Consider the following 11,789-nt stretch of genomic DNA (forward strand, 5'->3'; position numbering starts at 1 on the left):
CATAATAGAATATATCCAGAATGGTCCACTCTGAAAGCATGTCAGAATGACACCTTTTGGTCATTTGCTTGTATCTTTCCCAAGCTTCATAGAGGGATTCACCATCTTTTTGTTTGAAAGTCTGAACATCCACTCTGAGCTTGCTTAGCTTTTGAGGAGGAAAGAACTTAGCCAAGAAGGCCGTGACCAGCTTATCCCATGAGTCCAGGCTATCTTTAGGTTGTGAATCCAACCATATTCTAGCTATGTCTCTTACAGCAAAGGGGAAAAGCATGAGCCTGTAGACTTCAGGATCTACTCCATTAGTCTTAACAGTCTCACAGATCTGCAAGAACTCAGTTAAAAACTGGTAGAGATCTTCTGATGGAAGTCCATGGAACTTGCAGTTCTGTTGCAGTAGAGCAACTACTTGAGGTTTCAGCTCAAAATTGTTTGCTCTAATGGCAGGGATTGAGATGCTTCTTCCATCAAACTTGGAAGTAGGTGTAGTGTACTCACCAAGCATCCTCCTTGCATTATTATTTTTGGCTGCCATCTCCTCTTCTTTTTCAAAAATTTCGGTAAGGTTGTCTCTGGATTGTTGTAATTTAGCTTTTCTTAGTTTCCTCTTCAGAGTCCTTTCAGGTTCAGGATCTGCTTCAACAAGAATATTCTTGTCCTTGCTCCTGCTCATATGAAAAAGAAGGGAACAGAAAATAATAATAGGGATCCTCTTTACCACTGTAGAGAGATTCCTTTATGTTAGTAGAAGAAGAAAGGAATAAAAGTGAAGAAGAATGAAGAATCCAAACACAAAGGTGAAGATAGGTTCAGATTCTTGAGATGAAGAGAAGTGTTAGTAAATAAATAAATAAATAGAAGAAAAAGAAAGGGAGGAGTTTTCGAAAATTAATTTTGAAAAATAAGTTAGTAATTAAAAGAAGAATTAAAATTAATAATTAAAATTTAAAACAATTAATTAATTAAAAGAATTTAAAAAAAAAAGGGAGAAGTTTTCGAAGATTAGAGAGGAAAAGGTAGTTAGGTGGTTTTGAAAAAGATAAGAAACAAACAAAAGTCAGTTAGTTAGTTGAAAAGGATTTGAAAATCAAATTTGAAAAGATAAGAAGATAAGAAGATATTTTGAAATCAAATTTTTGAAAAAGATATGATAGAAAAGATATTTTGGAAAAGAATTGAATTTTAAAATTTAAAATTAATTACTTGACTAACAAGAAACTAAAAGATATGGCTCTAGAATTTAAAGATTGAACCTTTCTTAACAAGAAAGTAACAAACTTCTAATTTTTGAATCAATCACATTAGTTGTTAGTAAAGTTTTCGAAATTTTGAAATAAAGATAAGAAAAAGATTTTAAAATTCAAATTAAAAATTTTTTGAAAAATAGTAAAAAATGAAAAAGATTTGATTTTTGAAAAAAATTTTAAAAGATAAGATTTTAAATTTTGAAAATTTGACTTGACTTATGAGAAATAGCTACTTTTAAAATTTTTTTTGACTAAGTCAACTCAAATTTTCGAAATTTATGAGAGAAAAAAGGGAAAGATATTTTTTTATTTTTTAATTTTGAATGATGAGAGGGAAAAACATAAAAATGATCCAAAACATGAAAATTTTTGGATCAAAACCAATGATGCATGCAAGAACACTATGAATGTCAAGATGAACACCAAGAACATTTTGAAGATCATGATGAATATCAAAAACATATTTTTGAAAAACTTTTGATGCAAAGAAAACATGTAAGACACCAAACTTAGAAATCTTTCATGGTTAGACACTATGAATGCAAAAATGTACATGAAAAACATCATACAACACAAAACAAGAAAATTTAAAGATCAAACAAGAAGACTTACCAAGAACAACTTAAAGATCATGAAGAACACTATGAATGCATGAATTTTCGAAAAATGCAAGAACAAGATGAATATGCAATTGACACCAAACTTAAAACATGACACAAGACTCAAACAAGAATCACAAAATTTTTTTGTTTTTTTTATGATTTTATGATTTTTTTTTCGAAAAACATATGGAAAAAGAAAATAAGAAATTCAAAATTTTTAAGAAGAATTCCGGAATCTTTCAATGTTAGCCTAAAGCTCCAATCCAAGGGTTGGACATGGCTTAATAGCCAGCCAGCTTTAGGATATAAATCAGACATACAATAACTGATATTTCAATTAACTTGCCTCTATGCTGATGATTGGAAGCCTCAGTCCAAAAGAATTAAACATGGCTTTACAGCCAGCTAGGCTTCAATATGCTTCAAGAAACACTAGAATTCATTCTTAAAATTTAGAATAATTTTCGAAAACAGATGAGAAAATTTTTTGAAAGATTTTTTGAAAATAAAACAGAAAGAAAATTACCTAATCTGAGCAACAAGATGAACCGTCAGCTGTCCAAACTCGAACAATCCCCGGCAACGGTGCCAAAAACTTGATAGCGCAAAATTTTGATTTCTGATAATGGCATTCATGTTCGTTTTCTCCCTGGTAATGGCGCCAAAAACTTGGTGCATTATACCATGGTCCAAACATAACTTCACAACTTCGCACAACTAACCAGCAAGTGCACTGGGTCATCCAAGTAATAAACCTTACGTGAGTAAGGGTCGATCCCACGGAGATTGTTGGTATGAAGCAAGCTATGGTCTTGTAAATCTCAGTTAGGCGGATAATAAATGGTTATGGAGTTTTCGAATAATAATAATAAATAAACTGAAAATAAAGATAGAAATACTTATGTAGATCATCGGTGGGAATTTCAGATAGGCGTATGAAGATGTTGTGCTCCTTCTGAATCTCTGCTTTCCTACTGCCTTCATCCAATCCTTCTTACTCCTTTCCATGGCAAGCTGTATGTAGGGCATCATCGTTGTCAATGGCTACATCCCATCCTCTCAGTGAAAAAGGTCCAAATACTCTGTCACGGCACGGCTAATCATCTGTCGGTTCTCGATCATGTCGGAATAGAATTCATTGATTCTTTTGCGTTTGTCATCATGCCCAACAATCGCGAGTTTGAAGCTCATCACAGTCATTCAATCCTTGAATCCTACTCGGAATACCACAGATAAGGTTTAGACTTTCCAAATTCTCATGAATGCCCCCATCAATTCTAGCTTATACCACGAAGATTCTGATTAAGGAATCCAATAGATATGTGCTCGGTCTAAGGTAGAACGGAGGTGGTTGTCAGTCATGCGTTCATAGGTGAGAATGATGATGAGTATCATGGGTCATCACATTCGTCATGGTGAAGTGCATCGAATATCTTAAAACAGGAATAAACTGAATTGAATAGAAAATAGTATTAATTGCATTAAAACTCGAGGTACAGCAGAGCTCCACACCTTTAATCTATGGTGTGTAGAAACTCCACCATTGAAAATACATAAGTGATGAAGGTCCAGGCATGGCCGAATGGCCAGCCCCCAAAACGTTATCACAGGATCAAAAATACAATCCAGGATCTGATCAAAAGACCGAATGGTAAAAGACACCTAGTACAATAGTAAAATGTCATATTTATACTAGATTAGCTACTAAGGTTTATAGAAGTAAGTAATCGATGCAGAAATCCACTTCCGGGGCCCACTTGGTTTGTGCTTGGGCTGAGCTTGAGCTTTACACGTGCATAGGCTTCTTTTGGAGTTGAACGCCAAGTTGTAATGTGTTTTTGGCGTTCAACTCTGGTTCGTGACGTGTTTCTGGCGTTTGACTCCAGAATGCAGAATGGAACTGGCGTTGAGCGCCAGTTTACGTCATCTAATCTCAAATAAAATATAGACTATTATATATTGTTGGAAAGCTCTGGATGTCTACTTTCCAACGCCGTTGAGAGCGCGCCATTTGGTGTTCTGTAGCTCTAGAAAATCCATTTCGAGTGCAGGGAGGTCAGAATCCAACAGCATCAGCAGTCCTTTGTCAGCCTTCTATTAGAGTTTTGCTCAGGTCCCTCAATTTCAGCCAGAAATTACCTAAAATCATAGAAAAATACACAAACTTGTAGTAAAGTCTAGAAATGTAAATTTAGCATAAAACCTAATGAAAACATCCCTAAAAGTAGCTAGATCCTACTAAAAACTACCTAAAAATAGTGTCAAAAAGCGTATAAATTATCCGCTCATCACATTGATTGGTAAGAATACCTTTTGGTGCCTTCCCTCCCATGAAACGTACCCAACACTCAAATAGCCATTTGAATGATTGGATGTCCTCATTTTTCATCAGCACGCATCCAAGAAGTTTCGACTATCCGTGGTGATTCACGCCAATAAAAGAACCTAAAACCAAATTGTACATGCATAAATAACAAACACAAGGTGGTGAATCAAAATATATACACTCACTGATCACCCAAAATATGTTTGAAAGAACCGAATACCTGTTTGTGTTATAGGTGGTGTCAAATGAAACCACATATCTGAAATAATCAAATGTAGCCCTGCTTCTTACATCAGCCCAGAATGCATGTTTAATGCAGTGATCGCCTTTAAGGTTGAGCTCAAAGAAGAAATTTTGGTTCTTCTCTTTCATTCTAACTAGGTACTTCCCATAATTTTTGGCATTATCTTCTTCGGAAATATTCCGTACTTCCTTGTGATGTAATTCTTGATGTCTTTTTCTATAAAATCTAGTTCATGGTGGCTACCAGCTGCTGCCACAAATGATTAGTAAGTTTTGCTCAGTTTGATTCCGGCTTCCTTGTGGGTTTCGATGGTGCCACGCACAAACATGCTAAGCTCCATACATTGTTTGAGCATCTCAACCTGGTCTGCACAACAAGGAAGTGAGTGATTCAAAATAACTTTGGAAATTGTCCAAAGACCAACATCCTTCATTATGTGTACGTAAATTCTGGCTGGACAATTTAATCCAGCTGAAGAGTTTGTCTTCAAAGTTGGAGATATCTTTGATTTCCACCTCTCATCTTTGGAGCTTACAATTAGTTGATTCAATAGTCTAAACCTCATCAAATTGATACATTTCATAAGAATTATCCAAATCTCACTCATTCAACTGATTTGAAGTTGATTCATTCATTTTTTCGATTCAGAAGTGCAGATCGAAGAAGAAAATGAAGAAGAAGATGAACGGCAAAAGTAATTATGTTGAAGTCAATCCAAATCGATAATGCAGAAAAAAATGCGAATAAAGGAAAGCAACGAATTTAATTAGGTTGAAAAAGAACGAGAAAAAGGTTGACGTTGTATGAAAAGGTTTACGTTGAGAAAGGTTGATCACGCAAAATAAGGATTAGGTTATATACGTTATATGAGGCGCGTGTACACGAACAAGTGTGTGGGGCGTGGAGAGGAAGGGACTTGGATAACATCCATGTAATTTTTACATGGATGTATAGCTTTTCCATATTTCTACATGATTTGAGGATGTTGCAACTATAATTTGCTTTGTTGAGCACCAAGATATAGTTGTGCCTCCACATCTGAATAGATAAGCTATTTGTGATCTGTCTTTATGCGGATCAGAAAGAAAATCTGCATCTCCATATCCAACTAATTGAAATTGATTCGTTGGAATAAAATAAACCCTTATCAACAGATCCTTGAAGATATCTTAATATATGTTTAACACCATTCCAATGTCTTCTAGTTGGACATGAGCTAAATCTCAATAACAAGTTTACTGAAAAAGCTATATCTGGTCTTGTATTGTTAGCGAGATGTATTAGTACGCCAATAGCGCTAACATAGGATACTTCAGGACCAAGGGGCTCCTCATTATTTTCAGATAGTCAAAATGGATCTTTATTCACATCTAGTGATCTCACCACTATTGGAGTACTCAATGGGTGTGCCTTGTTCATGTAAAATTTTTTCAAAAGTTTCTCAATATAAGTTGGCTGGTGGATGAATATACCGTGCTTCAAGTGTTCAATTTATAAACCAAGACAAAATTTTATTTTACCAAGATATTTCATTTCAAATTCTCTTTTTAAATAATCCATAGTTTTTGGAATCTCTTCAGATGATCCAATGATGTTTAAATCATCAACATATACTGCAATAATAACAAATTTGGATTTAGATTTTTTTATGAACACACATGGGCATATACGGTCATTCTTGTATCCATCTTTCAATAAGTACTCACTGAAACGTTTATACTACATAAGCCTAGATTATTTTAATCCATATAAGAATTTTTGAAATTTTACTAAACAAATCTCCGGAGAATTATTGTATGCTTCAGGCACTTTGAGTCCTTCAGGGACTTTCATATAATTTTTTTTATCAATTGAGTCGTATAATTAGACTGTAACAACATCTATTAGGCACATGTCAAGCTTTTCATGTACAGCCAGACTAATAAGATATCTTAATGTTATTGAATCCACCACAGGAGAATATGTTTTCATATAGTCAATACCACATTTTTGTGAGAACCCTTGTGCTACTAGTCATGCTTTATATCTTTCTATTTCATTTTTCTCATTTCGTTTGTGCACAAAAATCCATGTATCCCACTGGTTCTATACCTTCAAGGGTTTTGACTATAGAACTAAAAACTTCACGTTTTCTAAGTGAAGTTAATTTATCGTGAATTGCGTCTTTTCATTTTGGCCAATCAACTCTCTATCTGCATTCTTTGACAGATTTTGGTTCATGATCCTCATCTTACTTTACTATTTCTATAACAATATTATAAGAAAAAATTTTGTCGACAACAGTATTCTTTCGGTCTTATATTTTTCGATAGTGACATAACTTATCAAGATCTCTTCATCTTCAGGTACCTGAACCTCTTCAAAGGTTTGATCAATAGATATGTCTTCGGATCCTCTTTGAGTATTTGTCTCTATATTATGACCATCATGATTGATTATCTCTCTTTTTCCGGGAATTTTTATCCTTAGATCCGATTGGTCTTCCATGCTTTAGACGTGGATTCCTTTTATTTGCACTAATAATTTGACCTTCCAAAATACTTGTTTTTATTGGTGCATTTGCAGTTGGAATATGGGATTTTGTTACTCTCTTTTGGTCATTAGATGCGTCTGGCAATTGGTTTGTAATATTTTGCATATGAATTAACCTTTGTACTTTTATTTTACATTGTCTAGTGCGAGGATCTAAATATAATAACGATAATGTATTCCAAGTAATTTTCTTTTTTAACTGCTTATTATTTTTTCCCCTAATTTTGAAAAATTTGTTTCATCAAAGTGACAATTAGAAAATCTTGCCTTAAATAAATCACCTGTCGTGGGTTTAAGATATTTTATAATTGATGGAGATTTATAATCAACATATATCCCCAATCTTCTTTGGGGTCCCATCTTTGTGCGTTGTAGTGGAGTAACTGGGACATAAACCACACATCTAAATATTCTAAGATGAGAAATATTTGACTCCTGACCGCAAGCCAGTTGTAAAGGAGAAGATTTTAGGTAACTTGTTGATCTTAAGCGTATAAGTGTTGCAGCATGCAAAACAGCATGCCCAATGCTAAAATGGGTAGTTTAGTTCTCATAAGTAATGCTCTAGCTATTAATTGAGGATGTTTAATCAATGATTCTGCTAGAGCATTCCAAGTGTGTACATGAGCAATAGGCTCTTCTATAGTAATTCCAATTAACACACAATAATCTTTAAATGATTGTGACTTAAATTCACCAACATTATCAAGGCGTATTGCCTTTATAATATATTCTGGAAAATGAGTTTTTAATTTAATTATTTGAGCTAACAATCTCGCAAATGCCATGTTGCGAGTTGATAGTAAACAAACATGGGACCATCGTAAAGATGCATCTATTAAAATCATAAAATATTTAAATGGTCCACATGGTGGGTGAATGGGCCTACATATATCACCATGAATGCATTCCAGAAAAGATGGTGATTTGATCCCAATTTTTTTTAGATGGTCTTGTAATTAACTTTTCTTGAGAACATGCAGCACATGAAAATTCATTAAATTGGAGGATTTTATGTTCTTTTAGAAGATAACAAGATGAATTCTCGATGATTCTTCTCATCATAATTGAACTTGAATGACATAACTAGTCATGCCATATTATAAATATTTGTATTTGTAAACTTCTGATTTATTATGGCATGTGATTCCATATTGCTAATAGTGGTGTAGTACAAACCTGAAGAAAGAGCGGGTAGTTTCTCCAACACGCATTTTTCTCCTAATCTCATAGTTGTAATATAAAGATATTTGTTGTTTTCTTCTCTTGCAGTTTCTACATGGTATCCATTTTGGCGAATATCTTTAAAACATAGCAAATTCTTATGAGACTTACTTAATAGTAGTGCATTATTTATGAAGAACTTAATTCCTTTAGGTAATACTATAGTAGCTCTTCCAAAGCCTTCAATCGTTTTTGCACTACCTCTCTAAGTATTGTATGTATTGAAGCATTGTTAGCGAGATATACTTCTTTATTGTTGAATTTGAGTGAAGCATGAGAAATATTCGTATCTTCATTATGAAAAATAAAAATTAACATCACTACAAGAAAAACACTTATTCAGGTACACTTGAAAAGTGTAGCTAAAAGTGAAAAAAAAATGATGCCTTAGGCTACGGCTACCCTTTTTGGGCTACGGCTACGCTTTTTGCGGTGATTGCTATTCGGCCGTTGCCTGTTCTCAAAGGCTACACTTTTCTGCACCAAGGGCTACGCTTTTGGCGTTTGGGAATAGGCTACGCTTTTCAAGTGATGCTGTTCAGGACCAAAGGCTACGCTTTTCAGCTTTCATTCTTCCAGAATAGGCTACGCTTTTCAACGCTACTGCATCACTTGTAAAGCGTAGCCCCATTGTATACCATAGCTAATTTTTATAAGTGTAGCCTTAGGTTTCTCTTTTTTTTTTGGTATACTATAACTACTGTATATAAGTGTAGCCTTAGGTCTCTTTTTTTTCCTCTATACTATAGCTACTATATATAAGTGTAGCCTTAGATCTCGTTTTTTTTTTCTGTTTATATATATCTAAGCTTTTCAAATATGACAAAGGTTGCACTCCTTGAGGAATCAATAACTTTCACCTTAATTCTATATCTGTTTTTATAATATATACAAATTAAACAATCAACATAAATAAACCTCATACCAACACTATAACTTCAAGGAAAACAAATCAACATGCTTTGAAGACTTTTTACAATAGTATGACCCAAGCTTTAGAACAATTTTAGTGCCACATCTACATTGAGCAACAAACCAATCAGTTCCACCAATCACTCCCATAATTGTACCATACACAGCATAATCACCATCCTAAAAGAAAAATAACAATAAAAAGGGCATTAGTATTTTAATTTGGACTTGAATGATGAACATAAAAAGAAAGTGAAAAATAATAAAAAATGACTAACCTCTTTACATTCCTTCAATTCTCCAATTGTCTTCCGAGGTGTAATCTCGAGAAAATCTTTCGCAAGTGAGTAATAGTGATCACGTTTTTTAGCACTATGTGATTTCAAAGATCATATAAAGAAAGCAAAATTTTAGATATTATGTAAAGGAATATAGCAATACTATATCATAGCCATGAAGCTTTAAAAAAAAGGTTGAACCTCGTATTAACATTGGAAAGGGGTTTCTGACTAATTAGAAATCTATCAAAGTTTTGTTTATGCTTAACGGTGCTATCAACCTATTGCAACAATTTGGCACAAAAAAAGGGAAGTAGAAATTTAGTTAGCAAAGACAGTAAACTTCAAGATTAAAAGAAACAGAGGAGTGGCGGCAAAGACAGCAGATGCTGGTGGTGCTGGGTGAGCAGTGAGAAGCAATTAGAAGATGATGGCAACAGAAAAATCACGCAGTATAGAAATCATAGTAACAACCTAAATAGAAAATCATAGTTAAAAAATATGAAAAAAGAAAAATAACAAGAACATGAATCAACTAATAGAATCAACCAACAGAATAGAATCATAGTAATAACAAGTTAAGTACAATAATTAAAAAAGAAAACTCAAGTAATAACAACATAAATTAGAGATGGATAGCACTCAAGATATAAGCAGAAAGACAGCAAATCAGAAATCTATGGGAATCTGCAGGCTGTGTTTATAGAAATGGATAGCACTCAAGATATAAGCATAAACCTTCAAACCTTGTCCCAATTGAAACTATTTGTGCTGACCTAACTTAGAATTTTAGGAACATGAAGCACAAATCAAAACACATGGAATTAGTTAACAGATAGAGTGAAGAGGAGGTACCTGTCACAAATTTGAACCTATTCCATCATGGATGCCATTCTTTGCTGATCAGCTTCTAGAAGTGATTCAAAACCAGCTAACATGCTCTTATCCATGATTCAACCAGGGATTTTGGAGAAGAAACTTAAACCCAAGGAACGAAATTGAAACCAGTTAACTAATAATAATATAGGATGAAACTAAAGACCAAAAAAATAGAAAACAAACAAAACTTAACTAAAGATGAAGCAGAATTTTGTGCAGAAGATGAAGCCTACTAGTTCTTCTGGGAATTTGTGCAGCTTCCTCTGATAAAATCAACAATGGAATCATCAATTTGGAATCAAAAGTGTTCATAAGCACGAGTGACCAAAAGAATTAATAATATGCCTTATGGCTTATAATAAAAAATAATATGCATAATAAACTAAATTCACTAATGAAACCAACAAGAGTGATCAGAAGCACTAATGAAACAGAAATAATAGAGTTGTTGTACAACAACAAAAAATATTCACTAACTCTTCGGAAAGCTTTAACTATATCTGACTTTGGGAATTGAGCACCACCTCGAATGTCCTATCACCATAAATAAAAGTAAATAACTCAGCCTCACTAAATGGAAGTAGAAAGAGGGAATTTGGATGCACAAAGTATACCTTGCTATAATAACGCTTCAGCAACATTTCCTTTGCCACTCTACACATGCCACAAAAATAGAGTAAATTTGACATGACCTGCATATGTTACCAAAATCATAAGAAAGAAGTAACATTTATTTTTACAAGACAACATAGTGTTTTAGGTATAGAAAAAGAACCTTGTTGCACAACCACTCAGTCCAAGATGGTTCTTTGCATAGAGGTGAAACAAGTATCAAACCATGTACACGTTGTCTATACTTCATCTATTGTAAACATAAAAATATTAGAAAAATTGAACGATCCATCATTGAAACTCTAATGTAATTTAAAAAGGGGAGAGGCTGCATAGCACCAACATAATAACTTACAGCAAATAAGGTAAGAATGTAAGCACCGGCAGCTACTCCCATGCCCATTACTACACTAAGACTGCAGACAAAAAGAATATTGGGGTGAGATTGTCTTCTCAAAACAAACAACTGCCAATATTCAAAGCCTAATGGAAATTAGTGTAAACTAATTTTCTTTATGTCATTAAATGGAAATCAATTACAGATTAAGCTTGAACTTACTCACCCAAAAAAGTTGAGAACCTCAACTATTTGATCTGATAGGTCGTCAACAGAAAAAATTGGATAATCTAGAACAATCTTAGGAGCTCCCAACTGCAACAACTCTTGAACAAAGTACAAGATGATAAGAATGCAAGAACTTAAAATATTATCAATGAAGGAATTTATAACAGTGAGGAGATATATACATCAAGTAACACTGCAAAACAATCAAACACAGCTTAACATGATGGAAGCAAGAAATGAATGCTTAATTTACAAAAAGTTGAAGAAACTGGGATCAAAGAACTTCAAAATCAAGAGGAGCAACATATTAAACCTTTTTTCTCAACCTTGTGCCTGCCATTCATGGCACTTTCCTGAAACAAAGATCA

At 33.8% G+C, this 11,789-nt stretch overlaps 1 long non-coding RNA gene and 1 other non-coding gene across 2 annotated transcripts; one reads left to right on the forward strand and one right to left on the reverse strand.

Moving 5' to 3' along the window:
- The first annotated feature begins 38 nt into the window (after positions 1-38).
- Positions 39-142, forward strand: LOC127746008 (small nucleolar RNA R71). Its single transcript, XR_008007629.1, has one exon. It is a non-coding gene; the product is annotated as a small nucleolar RNA R71 (small nucleolar RNA).
- A 9,013-nt stretch (positions 143-9,155) lies between these two features.
- On the reverse strand, positions 9,156-10,344 carry LOC107480218 (uncharacterized). The gene is made up of 3 exons (XR_008006823.1): positions 10,221-10,344; positions 9,366-9,459; positions 9,156-9,267 (listed from the first exon to the last, which is right to left on the reverse strand). It is a non-coding gene; the product is annotated as an uncharacterized LOC107480218 (long non-coding RNA).
- Between the last annotated feature and the right edge of the window lie 1,445 nt (positions 10,345-11,789).

This window comes from Arachis duranensis, chromosome 3 (assembly GCF_000817695.3).
Source record: "Arachis duranensis cultivar V14167 chromosome 3, aradu.V14167.gnm2.J7QH, whole genome shotgun sequence".
NCBI classification, from domain to species: domain Eukaryota; kingdom Viridiplantae; phylum Streptophyta; class Magnoliopsida; order Fabales; family Fabaceae; genus Arachis; species Arachis duranensis.